Source organism: Vespa mandarinia, chromosome 2 (genome assembly GCF_050613455.1).
Source record: "Vespa mandarinia isolate Hongniang chromosome 2, ASM5061345v1, whole genome shotgun sequence".
NCBI classification, from domain to species: domain Eukaryota; kingdom Metazoa; phylum Arthropoda; class Insecta; order Hymenoptera; family Vespidae; genus Vespa; species Vespa mandarinia.
In genome coordinates this window covers 13,170,519-13,185,774 of record NC_140811.1, presented here as the reverse complement: position 1 = coordinate 13,185,774, position 15,256 = coordinate 13,170,519, and the positions used below count along the sequence as shown (strand labels likewise).

The following is a 15,256-nucleotide window of genomic DNA, read 5'->3' as shown; positions in this document are numbered from 1 at the left end:
AATTCCAATATAAAAATTTCCGACGTATTAAAACATTCTCATTACATATAGCATATATGGGAGAAATTGTTGAAAGTGGAAATATACGCTTTTTCTTTCCAATAGCCAAAGGAAAAATCGAAGAATATCTGAAAATACGAATAAAATCGAGTATAACGAGTGAAATCGAATCGATCGTTCATACGATCTCCGACCCGACGATATCCAGCAATCTTGTTCGCCGCACGACGGTGTTATTTCCGGCCGACGGAAAAGAAGAGAAGATTACGTGAAGGCGTACCGTAGTGTGGGCGTAGCGCGAGCAGGTATGTAAGTCGATAGCCGGTTTCGAAAGGAGTTACGTGGGCTCCCTCTTTCTCTATCACAGTTTTGCTTATCTTTTCACATCTCTCCTACGTATCGTCTGCCTTGCTAATTCCATCTCGTTCGTGCTTCTCTCTCTCTCTCTCTCTCTCCCCCTCTCTCTCTCTTTCTTTCTCCCTCTCTCTCTCTCTCTCTCTTAATCCTTTGTGTCCTCCATTTGAAATTTACAATCTGTAGCAAGCACAACCAATGGATTTATATACGGAGAAGGAATGACTAATGTCTCATTTGCATTTTGCATTTTGCGTGTGATTTTGTCACTGAGTTTATATCCAGTTTATTAATAATGTAATATACAGTCGCAGCAACTACCACCACAACCAGTATTACTGTCACTGTCATCGTTGTGAGTATATATATATATATATATATGTATTGCGGTCCGTCATATACACCCTCTCTAGTTAACCCCATCATGTGTGCTTGCAAGTGCGCCTGCGCTCGTTACGGTATAGTCGAATACCGAGTATTATTAATCCCACTCTCTCTCTTTCTCTCTCTCTTTCTCTCTTCCTCTCTCTTTCCTTTTTTTTCCTCTTCTTCTCTTTTTCGCTCTTTTTTCTCCTCGGTTTGTTTGTGCTAAGCGCGTGCGAGATTAATTTCAACCGAACGTGATGTTACGACTGGCAGCAGCATGCCAAAAGGATCCCAGAAGCTTGGTATACGAAGGTAATAAAGTATTATTAAAAAATGCGCAGATCGGTCGCTCGTTTCGATGCTATCTGTAATTGCTATACTGTAGCCACAGCACAAATTTATTGGGATTATTTTTTATCATTCTCGTCGTTTATTATATAGTGCTACTGTCAATCCGATTATTTACTTTTTCTTTTGTATTTATTCGATATAATAGCAGGTTCTTTATGTGTTGTCACGAACGTTTGAAAAATTTTTAAATTTTCACATAAAGTCTTTGTAATTGAGTAAGATAATAATGTTATTCACGATAGTTTTATTAACTCTTCTTCGTGTTAGAATTCTTTACGAGTTAAAAATAAAGTATGCGATCGATCGAACGATAGAACGATAGAACGATAGATCTTTTAAAATAAAATGGATATTTCGAGGAACACCATAGAAAAAACGTTTCCATGTTGTGCGTGTTGTTTTACGATAATATAGACATGATAATAAAAAACATTTTCTAATTAGATTGCAGGCGCATATCGTCAAAGCGTAATTATCCAATACCAAAGGAAACTCGGTAGTTTCTGTTTGCATATTCATAACTAAAATGAAAGAAAAAAGTTATTGGATTATTATAAATCTTTGTTCTATGTTGAAAAAAAGAGCTACTAATAAGTGAAAATGAGAGAAAAAGAGAAAGAAAGAAAGGGCAAAGTAATCGAAAATCTGTGTTAAAATAATTTCTGTTATTTTACGTACATCCATTTGAAAAAAAAAAAAATAAATAAATAAAAAATAAAAAATTTTCTTCCATCAAGTATGAGTACGATCAGAGATATAGAAAAAAAATTGTGAAAAGAAAAAAACATGAACACATTGGGAATAAAATTTAAGAATACAATTCTTTCGTACTGATCGATTGAATTACGAGAAAAGGAAAGAGAAAGAATACTACTAGTGCCATAAAAGTCTAACGAAGTGAAGAGTGTCGTGAATAAGAATGCTAAAAGCTTCAAACGACTAGAGAGAACGATGGTGTAGATCGACAGAAGGTAGAAAAAGAAAGAAAAAGATAAAAGTAACGAAATACGATCACCTATAAAAATATCGTAGGCTCCATAGAACAGGTAATAATTCACAATCGAGAAAAGTCGAACGGATTTTCTGTCCAGTTCGCGATGTTACGTTCGATATTCATACGAAATAGGACACATTCAGAATGGCATCCTTCCGAACGACGTTATATGTTTTATATCTTTCGGAATTCAATGCCACGTGCATGATAAAATAAAAAAAAAAATAAAAAAAAGAAAAAGAAAAAAAAAAGAGGAAAAAGGAGAGAAAAAAAGGAAAAAGGAGAGAAAAAAAGAAAAAAGAGAAAAAAAAATAAAGAAAAAAAAAGAGAGGTCTCTTGGCCGTCACGACTTTAACACAAGTACAAATGAACTATCGTGAAGAGGATGGATGATCAAGAGAAAGGAAAAAGATTTATAACGTATATACAGAGTGGAAACCGAATTCTCTATCACTCAAAAACCCTGCCTCTATTTCACCGACTTTTAACGCTACTACGTTCTTCTTTTTTATCTATAGGTTTTTTTTCGGACCATAGGTTGGCACGATTAATCTTCGTATTTCGGAAAAAAATTCTTCCTCGCATGAAGTCACACGCACGGAACTCACCTGCCGGGTTTGTTCCACCCTATTTCTTTTCCTCTTGTTCTCTGCGTTACCTTGCCGTTTCTTTCTCCCTCACTTCGAATTCTACCATTCATCGCTTCCTTTTGATAACACGACAATGTTACGGTGTCCTATATCGCCCTGTTAAAATTATATCCATTAATTTTCGACGTAATCGTTGTTAAATAATAAAAAAAAAAAATAAAAATAAAAATAAAATAAAATATCATTATCGTCGTTTTACGTGATAGAAAGAGGAATGAGAAAGAAAAGAGAAAGAAAGAAAGTATAAGGGAAGAGAATGAAAATGATGCTCTCTTCGCAAATGGCCACGTCGAAGAAGATTGTAGTCTCTGCCAAGTACCGTTGTAACGAGCTTTTTATGGCGAATGTGTTGAACCTATGCGAAAAAACGTGACTTTTCCAAGCACGTGCCTATCTAGACGGTACACGGATTCTTGACTTATGAAACTACTCCAGGTACTGTTTACCATTCTAAGGTTTCGGAATCTGCTATTTGAGAAATGTCGTTAGCTCAGAAACGCAAACTACCTATCTACCATCGGGAATTAACATCGCGAACTATCGAACATGATGCTGGAATCTAGAGGAATATCGAGCTCACGTGCGTATATTAGATATCCTTCGTATGGTTTTGCCTTTGTACAAAACGTGCCGCAGATTTCAGGTAGATCATTTAGATGATTAGAATACTTGCGATCCGCTTTCGTGAATTCGATAATACGATTCAAAAGTTGTAGATTTAAAGTAGAGTAGATAAACGATTAATTCCAAAGTATTTAATGTGATTATACAATATGCTAGTTAGGTAATATTTTTTATTACCTTTAACACGTATTTTCTAAGAAAGTTTACAATACGTAAGATTCTCTTGAACGTAATTTAATGTTAAAATATGGCTTTTATAATAATCGCATCACTCATTCTCTATTCTGCATATAAATTTATGATACGTTATGAAAACTTCATTTTGACAAACTATTGGACAATATTTGTGCTTATGTCAGAAATAAATATACACTAATATAGATACAAATTTGCTATGATTATATTTACCGAAAGAATATCCGTCGTGTGTATATGTATGTGAATATAATAAAACATTATTAAAATTTTTATACGACGTACCATTCTCCAAGGACATCCGGCAGCGAACATTTATGAGTAACTTTCTAAGTGAGAAAGGTGGAAATTTTTGTTTATAATACATTCTCATTACGTTCTCATTATTTGCGTATTACTTTTTATAATCTCATAATTGCATTATTCGCGATATGCATAAGAAATATCTTACATATATCAAGATAATATATATATTATTAAATATATGTCATGATGGTAATCATAATTCATAGATTAAAATTAAATGTTAAATAGAAAAAGAAGTATTAAAAAGAAAAAAATAACTCACGAGTAAATATCGACGGTAGATTATTTTCAGTTCTCGTAATTTTCTGTAACAGAAAAAGAACAGTATGGTAAATAACGTATTATGTCGATAAAATTCTTATTTGAAAAAATAATTTTATTTATTTTATTTAAACATAAGAGAGAGAGAGAGAGAGAGAGAGAGAGAGACTAACCAAGTTCGGCACCATATATGTATTTATCATTATTTCGATGTACTTATGTACGTCTAATTAAACTTAAACCATTCGAAGAATATTCAATTAGTATCGATAGAAGATACAATCGGTCTTGTGGTTCACCAGCAATTAAATGTTCGTCTTCGGTAGATTGGAAACTCTAATTGAAGTGTAAGAACTTTCGATAGTTTCGTTAAGAAAATCACAGTTTCCTAAATTAATTAATACAACAAGGAATATTGATTAACCAAAAGAATTTTTTATCTGTTAAACAACGATCTCTCGTATAAATTTCTGATGACGTTTAACATATTCTTATCCTAAGTCTCCACACTTCAGTTTTTAGTTCCACTATTAGTAAAAGCAGATTTAAGTACTTACTTTGTCTAAGTTTAGCTAACGAATTCGTTATAATCGCATTCGAGCTACCTCTCACGGGTGCAACGGCTTGCAAAGTAACAAACCCACCAAGGAACTGATCGAAACTCCTGGAAGACTTGGCTCTCACCAAAACGGATGAGAAAGGAGGAGGATAACTTGGAAGGTAATCGTCACAGATAAATCGGGTTCTCGCACTTAACGATGTCCTTAATTACACGGCCAACGAAGAGCAGTCTTCGATTTCTCATTGGAAGGCAGATGAGTTTCTTGCCGAGTTAGCAATGCAAGCATTCGAGCTTTAATGCGATCGACGAAAGATACCGTTTTCAATTCATCCTGTGACACCTTCGAAAATCAACGATCGAGTCTTTTATTTTGTATGTCATCAATTTATTTGGACTTGGATTTATTATAGTGATTAAAATGATATTTTTTTTTGCTGTTTCCTCTTCGTATAATATTAATGTAAATTACAAAATATAAATCTTGTGTATATTTTATTCAAATTCAGATATTATTAAAGTTTCTCCGAGCTTCATTACAAAAGTAGTTAACTTGGTCAAAGGAGTCCAGGTCAATGCAATCTCATTGAAAATTGTTATTTGATGAAAATAAGAAGTACATTATGCTTGCATTGGACAATCTAAAGTAGTTGTACAATTAGAAAATCAGAAGCAATTTATCTATCGAAATTACATCATTGAATCATCAAATTTACAGGACCATACACTGATACAATATTTGTTTTTAACGTAAATGAATAATAGTGATCGTAGCAGAGGAAAATTTACAAAGACGAATAATAGTTTGAAATATTATTAATACGTTCGACATGGTTCAATGTATAGTATACTTTATAATAATTCAATATGAGAATATTCAATATTATAATATTATAATTCAATATGAGAACTTCAATTCAACGGTTGTGCAGTATTTTTTTCAATAATTACTATGTTAACAGAAAGAAATAATGCAGTTAAAATTTCGTTTCTTTTTTTTTTTCTATTATTTAAAGAACCTTTTATAATCAATAATCTGTGAGATCTGTCACAGGAGCAGAAAAAGGGCAAATAATTTCCTCCTATTAAAGTCTTTGGGCCAATCTCTAAAATTTCGTTGAAAAATTTAATTATTTTATATATAGAGAGCATACAGAAAGAGAGAAGAAGGGAGAAAGAGAAGGAGAGAAAGAATGAGAGAAGGATAGAGAGAGATGAAGGTAAAGAACAGACCATTTTGAATTACGACGGATGCGAAAGATGTGCTTGGCATAGAGCCAAACCGTTTTCTCCAGCGCGATAAGCAAATCTTCTATAATGTGAGCTAAACTTGAAAAGGGAGAAAAAGAGTAGAAGAAGGAGAAAAAGAAAATAAACATGGATATGCACAGGCTTAAAAGGAAGAAATAATCGAACAAAGAATAAGAAAACATTATTTGATAATACCAACAATTTCAACAATTTCAAAAGAATTCGAAGAAAATTCTTCGCATGAATGTCGCGAAGAATTAGTTTTAAGCGACATTATCTTTGTATGATCAATTATAATCATTCTGAAAAAAATAAAGATGTTATTTAAATCATAATTTTTTTTTTCTATTTCAAAGAGAAAATAAAGACGCGTTTTTTAAAGAAACAAAATCTTAATAAACTTATTAATTGTTATAAAAGCTAATGGGTATCCATTGCTACTCTACTCTTTGTCTTATATAATTATATAACAAAATGAAACTGAAGTGAAATAATAAACAAATAATAATACCGAGTATCGTATATAAATATGAAAATAAGAGGAAAGTTGGATGCAGAATTATAAAAACCCCTTAGGGAAACTTATACTTTTTTAGGGACAAAAAAATTTTGAGAAAGAGATTATTTTAGATCGAAATAAACGGGAAGACGTTTATATCGTAAAGATTCCAATATCTTTTCAAGATTTCGTGGCTCTTCAAGTTTTCTCAGAACGGTCGCACTGATTACGAAAATCTTGAGACTTCAAAGTAAGTACCCAAAGTTTTCTTATCCGATAATGCTTGACGATTCGAATTCATAATCTGCGTGCCTGTCGCTAGATCAGCATTTAAAACTTCATCGAAAGTTGCCTTGTGAAAATACTCGGATCGAACGACGGAAGTTCTTTCATTTGTCATCGACCAATTCATTTCAGGACGTTTGATGATCGTTCCGAAATGTTCTCGCCTCTTTAAAACGAAAAGTCACAAACCTCCCTTTTACAGATTACTATAAAAGTATTATAAAAAATATATCAAATTGAATTGAATTAATAATGATTGATCATTTAAGGATTACGAAGATGATGGTTGGATGGTTATTTTAAAAATGTTTAAACAATCATACACCTAATATTGATAATCGTTCAATCAAAATTAAAGATAATCGCGCGTGTACCTCTGTACGTTTCACCAACGATTCGATGAAGTTAATTTAAATCCATTATTCTTTGACATCTCGAAGATACCATTAATCTAATCGTGACTTCGTGAACCACGTACTTAAATATTAGATTTTCGATATAATATATTATATATCGTGCTATAGGAAATGCTGAAACGCGAGATCGGACCGATGAAAAACAATTTGTTACATGTCAAACGCAGTCTCATTTTTAATTTTCTCGAAAATAAAAGGAAGGAAACAATTCACGATAGGAGGAAAGAACGGATAGTATGTGGGTACTGTGTAAAGTATTAGCTTCGATAGAAGCCTCACGCGGTGAGGTAACCGCGATAAAAGCGAAACCTCGGAATCCATGCTGCTCGATTTTAAATGCAAGTATCTTCACCTTTATTTCGTCCGTATTTAAATGCAGCTATTCATCTCACTCAGTTGGAATTTAAATGGCTACTTAAATAATATTGTTCTCACTATCTCGCTCGCTCTCTTTCTCTCTGACTTTTCTTTCTGCCTTCTCATGGAAACAGGGTAATTTCTTTTTTAAAGTAATCATAAAAAATAAACGCAGGGAAATATGTAAGTTTTAATTCTATTAACAAATAGTTATTAAGGTCGCTGTAGTAATTAATGGCATCTTTTTTTTTTCAACGAAACGAAGAACGATTAACATATTTGCACATCGCTTTCGTACTATTGATATTAATTTATAATGATAGTAAGTAATCTGTTTCTCTACTATTTTCATTAGTCAAAATTTAATCGTGAGAGTAGTTTAAAATGAATTTCTAGTTTATTTACGTGCTTTTCAAAGTTTCCTAACTCTTTCACTCGATACTCTCTTTGTTGAATATAAGTTTTTGGCGATTCTCGATTCATAAAATCTTAAGATATTCGAAATTCCAGGGGTCGAGAGAAGAATCGTCTATTGTTTAGCGTCTTTTACGGGTGAAAGGTTAATCGAACTACTAAAGAAGATTCAAGAGGTTTAAAAAGAGGTCTTAACTCTCGACCAACTGGTAATAAAGCGGCTTACTCACTTCTTAGCCGACAGCACCACGATGCCCCGATCGCACCGCAAAATTGCCAAAGTTACCAACCTTCTATCCTTAATGCACTTTTCCAATCCGAGATTCCCCCTCTTTTTCTTTATAAGTTCGGCTTCGATTGGAAGAAGTAAAAGTGATGATCTTGTCGACGTATCAATCTAAGCATATCTTCGAAGATTAAAACGATTATCCGATGCATGGATGACGAAAAAATAGAGATTTTTATTTCTCCTTTTAAAGGACCGTATTTATCTTAACATTTAATGTCATCGTAATAGAATTATCGTTAAATCAAAATTATTTTACAAAATCACAATAATATCGAATAACAATATTTTTATCCGAATAAATGGTTTTAATAATTTTTCATATTAACGAATAAATTAAACCGAAGTACGGTAAAGAGCATGATGGATAAACAATAATGGAGCTTCCGATATTATCAGGAAGTCTTTATGGTACCACACTATTCATACACTATACGCCCAGCCGATACATAATACACTGTGCAGCTTAGTATAAATAAATTATAAAATATAAAGAAGCTTTAATATTTACAGCGTGTTTTTTTTACAATCTGTCTAATGATGTTTATTGATTGAAAAAGAAGATACACAAAAAATCTTCTTTCGTAAATCACATTACATGCTTCTTATTTTTAAAATTATAAATACTTCTTTATGTCAAGAATTTTATATTAAAAACATTTTTGTTATTCGAATCTAGTCTAGATCAATTCGTCATAGAATATTGACGTTGTAACAATATCGACATTTTTAAACGGAACCAAAAATGTGAATGTCGAAGACATAACCTTTTAAACAAAAGATAGAAAATGTAAAAAATATTGTAGCAAGCGAAATGCTTTTTAATTTTCTATTCCTATCAAGTCCAACCAACTGCGATAAAACGTACAAATCTCAAAGGTAAAAGACAGTTAAAAAAAATATAAAACATACACACTACGATGCAATTTCGTAGTTACGTCAAACCCAACAAAGGAAAGAACAATTTTTCCCATGAAAAAAAAACAAAAAAAAAGAAAAAAAAAAAAAAAGAAAAAAAGAAAAAGAAAAGAAGACTTTATTCTCTTTTCTCGGGAATTTCTATTCCCGAAAGAAAAAGGCAGAAGGAATAAGAAAAGAAATAAAAAGGAAAAAGAAAAGGAAAAGTAGAAGACGTCATTCCGTGAGGGATCGTGTGATAGAATGGAAAGATTCCAGTTCCGAGTGACGATCAGAGCAGCAGAAAGATTCAGGTGATGTAATGACCGAGATGTTGGGACTGAGGTAAACTAGTTCGCGAGTTAGTCGTATTTGCGAGGGTCGAGACGAGAAGAGGATAAAGAAGCAGGTGGAGCTTGTAGACACTATCCCTCTTTCTCTCTCTCTCTTTCTCTCTCTCTCCCTCTCTTCCCCCTATTTCGCTTAGACTCTAGATCCCTAACCTCCATCTCTTTCACCCACTCTCTCGCTTTCCTTCTTACTACCATGTCTAAAAGTTTTATATGTATGTACACCCTGGCTCCGAAAGCGACTCCGATATACCGTTGGAAGAACTTTGCTAAAATATCCGTCCACGCAAAGTGCAGAGACGTAAATTGCATCGAGTACTGCAACGCCGAAGATATGAAGGTGGAATGAACGAAAAATAAAAGAGAAGAAGAGAGTTAGTGAGAGAGAGTCAATGAGAAAGAGAGCAACACAAAGAGAGAGAGAGAGAAAGAGAGAGAGAGAGAAAGAGAGAGAGAGAGAAAGTAGGCACACAATAGTGCACAATTCGTTGACCTATGCTGATATTTTGCCCTTGCTTTTAAGACTTCTCCTCAGGATCCGTGCGTCTTTTTATCGTACGCGACAGTAACGACTACTGTCAACTTTTTACGTGCTATCGTGATGAAAACTTTTCGAGAGGGCGAATATTAAGTCGTAGAAAGGATTAAAGTAGAAATGAGCAAGCACAAGTACGAAATTACGAAGGGAATATATTTTGCAATTCCTTCTTACATCGACGACTGAACTTGACTTTTAAATCAGACATAGAAAAATTTCAAGATCAAAAATTTCTCAGGTCTATGCATCTCAAAAATTGTTATATTATGAATATGTACATACATCTAATGAATATGTATATCATGAATACGATTCACTTCTTCGACCCAGAGTTTTTTCTCAACAAAAATTATACCATTCGTCGAAATCCCTCTTTTCTTTTTTTCTTTTTTACTTATTGGATTTGCAATCGTTATCTACGCCGTTTAATCTGCCGAAACGTGAGTTGTTTATTGAATAAACTATAGAACATGCTTGTCTGTCGATTTCCGGCAGAACATTGAAATTATATGGTGCATGAGAAAAATTCGTTAACCGAAAATTCACCTACCGACGTTCGCACGAGTTTATCGTGGGACCGACGACTGCAGTGAATTTAAAATTGTTGTCTGTACCGTGTTGGCTTTGCTTTTATTCCATTTCGTTACATTTTATTTTATTTTGTGTTTTCTGTTAATTTTCATCTCAAATCATTTTATTCCGTGCACAGAGCCGTGGCGTTTGATGATCTCTCATTCTCGATTGTTTACGATACGCGTCAATGCAGTGTCAACTAAATCATATTTATATTATTATATGATCGGCCATTTAATTTTCGGTAATGAAACAGACACAACTTGAACGATCATATAACTCCTTTATCGATACGATTAAAATCTGTTGCCACACCATTCTGTGTGTATTGCCTCTCCCTCTCCCTCTCTCTCTCTCTCCCTCTCTCTTTCTCTCTCGGCAGATAAAAATAGATTAATAGAGGAGAAGAATTAAAAAATATAGCTCCGATATTTCTCCAGACGAGTATACCCTGTCAAACTGTGTATCTTTCTACGTACATACATCTTTCAAGAGAAGATAGGACGCATCTCACGAGGGCTAAAATAGATAATATATACTCCTACCGTCGCTATAGGCTTTTACGGTGTAAAGAGGAAGAGAGAACCTTATTTCTAATTCACGAATGTAGTCTGCTGGTTTTCCTAGTCGTGCTAGACGTACAATACGAAGAAAATGTTTTTACCAGTTTCATGTACTACTCGAAGCATACTCCTGAAATAAAATTCAAGATTATTTATTTCCATAAAATCATTCTCCTGTACCCTTTAAATTATCTAAAAGAAATAGAATCGAGCAATGACTTCGTTCTTTACAATCTAAAGGACTCTGCCAATTAATGTAAAAGCAAGAAGATCGTTAAATCATTTAGCATTATACATATATAAGAAAAATATATAAATTAAATTCGATCGAATTTAATTAATCTTTTTTGTTTCAATTCTTCACAATTGTTATATATTTACGAACTTAAAAATCTATATATTTTTTTATTAAAACGACTTTGTCACAATATAATAAATATGATTAATTCTACTTTGTAAAATCGAAGGTAAAGTTTAACAGTCCTATGTTAAAAGAGTATGATCGTTTGTCTGAAACATGTCACGCGCGTCGTCAAGCGCTTTCGGAAAATTGCGTTTCCCTCGTAAGTCGAGTCAAAGTCCCTCCATCTTCCATTAATTGGCTCTCAAAGGTCGATGGCAAGACTTTCCGTTTAACGATCTCCCACTTTCCTGTCACGAGAAACTCACGTGCATTCTTAACGACAAATTAAACTCTTATCGTTTTCTTCACTCTTACGGATAGTATCTAATTCGTGTTTTGGGATTATTTCTTTTTAACAAATAACAAAGAAATATTTCTTGTTTAAGATTCTATTTGAATTCAAATGTAGTAAGAGGATTAATTTTACGAATAAACATTAAGCCATCATAGAGCTTTGTTTCGAATTTTGTTACGTATTTAGGAAGTTGCCAAAGATCAGTATAGTATCACCTGGCTGACTAATGAAGGGTACGTTAAAATGCAAGCACTTTCCGTTTTGGTACACGATGCGAAAGCTCGTTTTATCTTAAAGTTTGTAAATAGACACACTATTCAGTCCTTTACTTAATCATCCTCTTGGCTTGTTTCATTAGTCTCACTTCCGCCTACTACTTTTACTAATTAAGCGCTCAAATGCCATCAACGGATTACAGGTTTACGGTATTAAAGGACACGATTAGCCTGGTCCACTTAATGCTATCTTCACGTCATTTCTCTTTTCCTTTCTCCTTCTTTCTCTCTCTTTCTCGCGTCTTTTATCACAGCAAGAATATCCATAATTGTATATTAATAAATCAAATTCGTTTATGTAACTTGATATCTAGCTACATATAGAGTATCAAAGTGAATCTCATGCTAAATCGTACCTAGAACATACTCTGACGAGAACTTGTGTCGATCTCATTAAGGTGGTGCAAATTGATTGCGTTAGAACATTAGTTTCTTGTCCGAAGGTAAGAGCCATAATTGAATCACCACCACTCCGAGTCGTGCTATAAGCATTAACCTTTCTCTGTCCCTCTAACCGTACATAGACCAAAGCATCTCAAGTAGTAACGTGCATTAGGTTAAAGATCAGAAACTCTGCATGGCCTAATGTAATCGAGTATTCCTGTAATATGTAATAATCTTCATCCTGAATTTAGAAATTTGCAACCTTAATTGATAAGATAAGATTGCAAAAAATTATAAATCGTAAAATTTTGTTTTATTATTATGATCCAATTTTTATTTTTAACTAAAAAATTATATAGAAAAATCTTTAAAACACGAAAATTCACAAAGTTTTATGAATTATTAAAGCAAAAAGCAAAATATGTAATATCGTTTCTTAAACAATCGAGAAAAGGAACAAATAAATAAAATAATTCCCGTCCTTTCCCTTCTAGTTTCATTCTAAGCTCTTAGAAATCTCTTTCTTATTTTCCATAAGTCCAGTGTATCTCCTCACAACAAAGACTTATTCTTTCTTTCTCTTCGTTCTAGGTACTCTATGTTCTAGGTACTCTACGACAACGAGCCAGAGCTTACGGTCGTTGCTCGTATACGGGTCATTCACATCGTAGCAAACTCGGTAAGTAGGCATACTAACTAGTACGGTACTTGACCATCCACCTTGCTCGTTTCGACAGCCCTCTTATACCTTCCGTTATACTAATTACACGTCGAACAAGCGTTGACTCCGTCGTTCAATGAGGACCGGGCCAACAAGGCCGACCGGTAGAAAGGATTAAGGCGGAACACATTTCTCTCTCTCTCTCTCTCTCTCTCTCTCTTTCTCTCATTTCACATACGTGTCTACCTATATATATATATATCTCACTCCCTCTCTTTCTTCCTCTCTCTTGCTCTTTTTTACTATCTTTATCTCTCTTGTTCTATACCACCTAATTGCAGCTGGGTAGTACGGAAGAGCTCGTAACCGCACGGACACGTGTAAACGTTATAATTAACGTAAATACATTGGGTCTTTGTTAGATCTAGTACAATAGATATCGACGTTATTGTTAAGTAAACCGATATAATATAAAAAGAACATTTCCAAGCGTGGAAATGCAAAAAATGTGATCTTTCAAATATCTACATATTTATCTTTTTCGTTTTTATAGATTTATAAAAATATATTGATCGATTCTTTTCTCTTTCTCCTTTTTTCCCCCCTCTTCTTTTTTTCTTTTGACACGGATTAATTACGTTTCAAATGTTTCATCTGCTATAACCACTTAAAATGTCATTCCTGTATCAAGAGATAGTGAACTTTTGCTTTGAAAAGTAAATTTCAAAGTGCATAGAAAGATAATATATAAAGGCAAGAAATTACGTTGTCCTTTTTATCATGTTCTTTATTAATCGATAATGCATGAAATTAATTGATCATTGAATAAATCGTAATATTAATATCTTGACATTTATTATTTATGACTGCTATCAGTTATTATTTATAAAGTATTTTGTTGTATCATTTGTAGCAAAATATTTGCCGATGCAAGTTATTTCATGAGCCATTATTTAAAAGGAAGATAAAAAAGTGTAAAGTAAGTAAGTAGCTACAAGACAAATTGTATCATTGAATTTCCAGTAGTATGAACTTTGAAAAAGTTAAACATTATTCGTTTATTTTATCTGATATTAAAAATAAAACGTGGTTTAAGAAAATAAGCTTTAATGGAATTCGATGATATCTATCGTCAGCAAAATTACTTGCAATATTTTATGACGTAACACGTGAAAAAGGAAACGAATAGAAAGGAAAAGAAAATAAAAAGTGAGGAAGAAATATAAAGAGTGAAAAATCAGAACCATTATAGTTGGACGTTTATGAAGAATTCGACGTATACTTCGCAATTTAATCATTCTAAACTTTCTTTCTTCCTTTCTCTCTCTCTCTCTCTCTCTCTCTCTCTCTCTCTCTCTTTCTCTTCTGCGTCTAAGGGGACGTAAGATAAGAGATCAAGAGATATTTGTCACGTGTCTGAAACGTTGGAGAAGTTAACATTGTAGTTTTCAAGGTTATATGTCAAAGTAACAAAAACGATTGCAAGAGTGATTCGTTTAAAAGAAATGAATGATTGAAAAAATGATTTGTTTGAAGAAAAGGATAAGGAAAGATAAATCGATAGAGAAAATGAGAGAAAGATAACTCGTGCTGAAGAGAACGTGCGAAAGATATCTTCTTTAATTCATCCATATCCAATCTCATATCCTTTCTCTTTAAGTATTTCCGTGTAGTAATGGTAAAATTAGGAATTGATTCACAAACTCATCGATCGAGTAAATTCAGGATCATTTTTGGAACTTGTTTCATGTTGCAACTTGCATCGTAGATCTGAAAAGGTCATAAAAAATCTATAAAAAAAATGAAATAATTACCAATGTTACATCGGCAATCTTCATTTTGCCATTTAATTTTTCTTTCCTGCGATTAACAGCAAGAAGATTAGAAAAACGAAAGACGATGATCTTTTGGTCTTTGACGAAATGGAACTAGTTAATTCGTCGCTTGAAAACATTCTCTTTAAAGAGACGAATAAATTCACCTAGTGCTTTTGTCGAGACCTAGTAATTACTCGATGCAAATTAAGTTTCTTTAATAAAACGTATTCCGTTAAATGCCAGAGACATAGAATACAACGAAAGTTTTTAACTGTTTTGAAGAAAATTAAGTTTGTTCTAATGGCATTATATATATATATATATATTTTTTT

General features: G+C 33.1%; 1 protein-coding gene across 18 annotated transcripts in view; it reads right to left on the bottom strand.

Annotated features, from left to right (window-relative positions):
* Positions 1–15,256, bottom strand: part of kek5 (leucine-rich repeat, immunoglobulin-like domain-containing kekkon 5 protein) — a 237,071-nt gene that overhangs the window by 89,025 nt on the left and 132,790 nt on the right. For 13 of the 18 annotated variants that reach the window (XM_085664792.1, XM_085664798.1, XM_085664793.1 and 10 more), the window contains one exon: positions 4,103–4,145. The exons of 3 other annotated variants lie outside the window; for them this stretch is intronic. The gene's annotated coding sequence lies outside the window, so the exon portion shown is untranslated. Of the gene's footprint in view, positions 1–2,673; positions 2,812–4,102; positions 4,146–15,256 lie in introns of all 18 variants that reach the window. 2 more of the 18 variants (XM_085664797.1, XM_085664803.1) reach the window with 1 other exon arrangement.